Here is a 3,977-nt window from a genome sequence, read left to right on the forward strand (position 1 = left end):
TGAGGCTATCGTGCTCTGGGAGGCACATCAATTACTTCCCTGACAGTCCGAAACGAGTGGGGGGAAGGGCTTCATCTGTGCCTAGAATATTACCTTCTCTCAATATTTATCAAGGCTTTCGATGTTCTTCATGATGTGAGTGGGAGGAAATCAAGGTGCTTTCTTCAAACCTGGGTTTGGAAATTCCATTTGTGCGAGGTTTGAAAATGATTGGGTAGAAATGAACTCCAAACGTGAAAGGGAAAGACATGCATTAACATGCCCTGTGCAACTTGAATCTGTTCTTCTGGCAAACCTCGCCAAGACTCATCAGGCACGGAGGGAATTATCAGCCTATCAAGTGGAAAGGTGAAATGAGTTTTATCATCTCCTCACTAAAATGACAATTCTAGTGTCAAGTTTCATTTGGTTGATAAATGTCATGGGGGAAGGGACAGCAGCAGGCCCATGGCCTCTCTTGGCTGGCCTGCCTGCAAGATGGCAGAGTGGAAGGATTTGAGGGGAAGACGCTATGAGTTGGAGAGAAAGGCAGGTTGTACTTCATGCCCACCTGAGAGGAACTGAGAGGTCAGTGAGTCTAAAAGACAGCCATATTGAGTTCCAGAGCCACGTCTAGCATATAACTTTATGTCCATGTCAATTTATGTCATCCACCACAGTGAAACCATTGACAAATCCCAATGAGGGATTGAGAATCTTGATACTGCCTTTGGCATCTTGGTTGGTTCATCCCATGGATTCTTTGAGTATTTACACCAGATATAAAATGGTTACTCAGATTCCAAACAACTGTGTACTGTTCAATCTCTGGTGTGTGAACACCTTTTTTTTCTTTTTTTTTAATAAGGAAGGGCTGGTTAATGCTTAATATAAACCAACTTCAGTTGATACTCAGGAAACTCCTGTTGAACGAAAGAATGCTGAGTGAACACAGTGTTACAGAATTTGATTCCTTCCTTTAATACCTTGCTACTCAAAATGTGGTCCACAGATCACCAGCATCCTCATTATCAGCAAAATTGTTACAAAAAGTGCCAAATCTCACTGGGCTCACTCCAGACCAACTGAATCAGAATCTGTATTTGGCAAAAACCTCAAGTGATTTGTATGCACATTAAAGTTTAAGAAACTCTGCTTTAAGACACTATGCCCATAAGTTGGATGGTTTATACCAGGTAAATGGTAATATCATTTATGTCTTCTAATCTTAATTATAAAGAATCTCACAGACTTGCATAAAGGTGCAAATGTGTGTATAATCACACCATTTTCTAGGAAAAAAAACTGTAGCTTTTAAAATAACTTAAGGAAAATCTCTCATTTCTTCTTTCAAATATTATTATTGATGTATCAACATGCCTGGATTCCTTAGAGGGTTTTGAACTACTGGAAAGTAAGGATCAGATTTCAGACATTTCTATATATCACTACAATTATGCACATAATGATTGCTTTAAAATGCTTATTGAACAGGCTGAAACTTCTGGGTAAAAATATTCTCAAAGCACCACAGGTTCTTTCTCTAAAACACTAATTACAATTTATAATTATGTATTTCAGTGCTTGTTTCTTTAATGTCTGCTCCCTCTGCTAGGTAACAAACTAGAGGAGAAAGGCACAAGGTTTGTCTTATTCACTTTGGTATTGTGTTTGCCAAATCAAGGAGGGAACAGTGGTCACTGTGGCACGAATTTAGATGTGTCAAAGGCATCCTTAATCAGGTCATGATTTACCTTTCTACTCGGAGGGAAAAAAAAAACAAACAAAAAAAACACCTTCTTTATACACAATCTTTATACAAAAATCCTACTTATATAAGAGTAATCGTAAGAATTATCGACAGTTGTCAGTTCCTGCCCCTCTGGACCGCTTGGCAGATTGAAAATGTCCATTGCCTCCTCGAAGCCCCAAATTTGGCCTTTCTTTGCTCCATCCACCCTCACCTTCAGAAAGAAATCGTTGCCAGTTCTCCGAAGTAGAAACGTTCAGTTTCAAGCCCTGAGAACAGTCAGGGTTGGTTTTTTTTTTTTTTTTTTCCCCCTCTCAGAACGGCCCCCCTCAAAGAAAGCCGTTTGGCTTCCACACGTCTGCAGTACCAGCTCCGTCCCTAGATTCTTCTGCAACCAAACCCATCTTCCTTTCCAGTTGTTGCTTCTTTGTTGGTGCATGAGCACTTCCTCTCGCTCCGGGGACTTTGGGTTTAACTCTGTTTTGGTGTGTGTGCGCGCGCGTGTGTCGGTTGCTGTGTGTTTGCGGTGTTTCTCTCGCCGTCTGCGCCAAATTCTGTGGGTGTTTTTCTTGATCTGAAGTGGAACCACTCACTCTCCCGAGCCACCGATGTTTGTGCAATTCTCTGCAAAAATGGCTTCAAGTGTTACCTTGTCTGCTCCACTTCGGGGCAACCACAATGATGAACAGGCACGAACCCCCCCTGACACATGCACTTCACCTCCCGGCCGGCCCGCGATAAGATCAACAGCCATCAGGCTGCAGGCGGTGCGGCAGGTCGGTGCGCTCTGCACCGAGGGAGTGGGGGGCACTCCGCACTCCTTCACGGGGGTTGGGGGGGAGGGGGCTTGCTCGGGCTGCCACCGATCCCCGCAGAGCCCCGCTTCCAGGAGGGGGCGGAGGGGCACGGCTGAGTTTCCAGGGGGGAGGGGTCTGAGGGTGCATTTCAGACACGCAAACGGGGCGAGAAAGATTGGTGGTTTATACGCACCCTTGGCGATTTCTCTACCACCGATCACAATAACCAAGAAAATGGCTTACCCGGTGAGCATTTACCCTGAGCCCCATGCCGCGCAACAGTGTTTACAAAATGATTATATAAATAGGCTCTCCGAGCCACCTCTCTGCTCTGAAAGTATCACTGCTTCTGAGCTGCCGGGCGGAGTCCCGCAGACGTCAGCATCTAAGCGCAGGCGAGAACTCGCCACCCCGGCAGCCTGGTTGAGGTGGGTGGTACGCGTGGTGGTATTTCTGATAGGGTTTTCAAATTTGTATTTTTCATGTTACAAGGATTCCTTGTGACTCAAAAGGGAAGAGTAACCCTTGATAGGGACAGGATTAGATAGTAATTGTGTTGTGGGCAGGATTATCTGGGTCTCATCTTCATTACAAAAGTTATGCTCAGTAAACTCGAAATGACATTGCCTGGGGCATGGAACCCTCAGTGTCAGGAACCTGATAACCCCCGACGCAAGGAGCAGGTAGAAGGCGTTCGCATTTAGGAGAAGATGTGAGGTCCTGGACTGGATGGTGTGGGGGTGGCTCAAGGGACTTTTGTTTGGTTGAACAGAGGGTGGGAGGAGGCGGGGATTTTTTTTTTTTTTCACAGACCAGGAAATTGAGGCAAGGAGCAGAAGACTGGATTCGGGATACACAGTGAGTCAGCGACACAAGAAAGGTGCATGGCAAGGGAATTATTTTCCCCCTAACTCTGCAAAAGATGGCTGGTGACAAGAAGAAATTATTCATTTAATTTTTTTTTTTTTTTCAGGAAGACAACTATTAAGGTTCACTCAGAAGAAGAGAGAAATGGACATCTGCAATGTTCCAGGTTCCTTCACTTAGAATGGGGTGTTTCAAACTTTGTTTCCTAGATGGAGAATCTAATGCCATGAGAGAGGTTAGCAACTTAGCTGAGGTCTCTAGGCATACCTGTGGTGGGGTGGCAAGGAGGACATTACTGGGTATGCCCATCACCCAAGCTGCTGCCCCATGTCTGACGTGCAAAACAGGCAGACAAGGCTTTAACTCTGCCCTGTGAGAGCTCACACCTTTTTATAGGGCTTCTGGCTGTCCCTTCTCGGCCTGTGGGCCGAGCCTTTTTTTCGTGGAGTCTGTTTAGGTTGGGAAATCTGTAGAAGTTCCTGCAAAGGGGTGTGCTGAGGCCTTCCATCCATTGGTCACAGCTGCCTGCTTCTTTCCCCAGGCTCAGCCCCTCTCTTCAGCCACAGATGGTTGGCCCCATGTGC

General features: G+C 45.6%; 1 long non-coding RNA gene across 1 annotated transcript in view; it reads left to right on the top strand.

Moving 5' to 3' along the window:
* Positions 1-2,680: 2,680 nt before the first annotated feature.
* Positions 2,681-3,977, top strand: part of LOC145716280 (uncharacterized) — an 11,385-nt gene continuing 10,088 nt past the window's right edge. Inside the window, exons 1-2 of the long non-coding RNA XR_014138854.1 lie at positions 2,681-2,772; positions 3,500-3,559. This is a non-coding gene — a long non-coding RNA (uncharacterized LOC145716280). The remainder of the gene's footprint in view (positions 2,773-3,499; positions 3,560-3,977) is intronic.

The sequence above is a fragment of the Leptonychotes weddellii genome, chromosome 11 (assembly GCF_054177405.1).
Source record: "Leptonychotes weddellii isolate Sample4059 chromosome 11, ASM5417740v2, whole genome shotgun sequence".
Taxonomy (NCBI): Eukaryota; Metazoa; Chordata; class Mammalia; order Carnivora; family Phocidae; genus Leptonychotes; species Leptonychotes weddellii.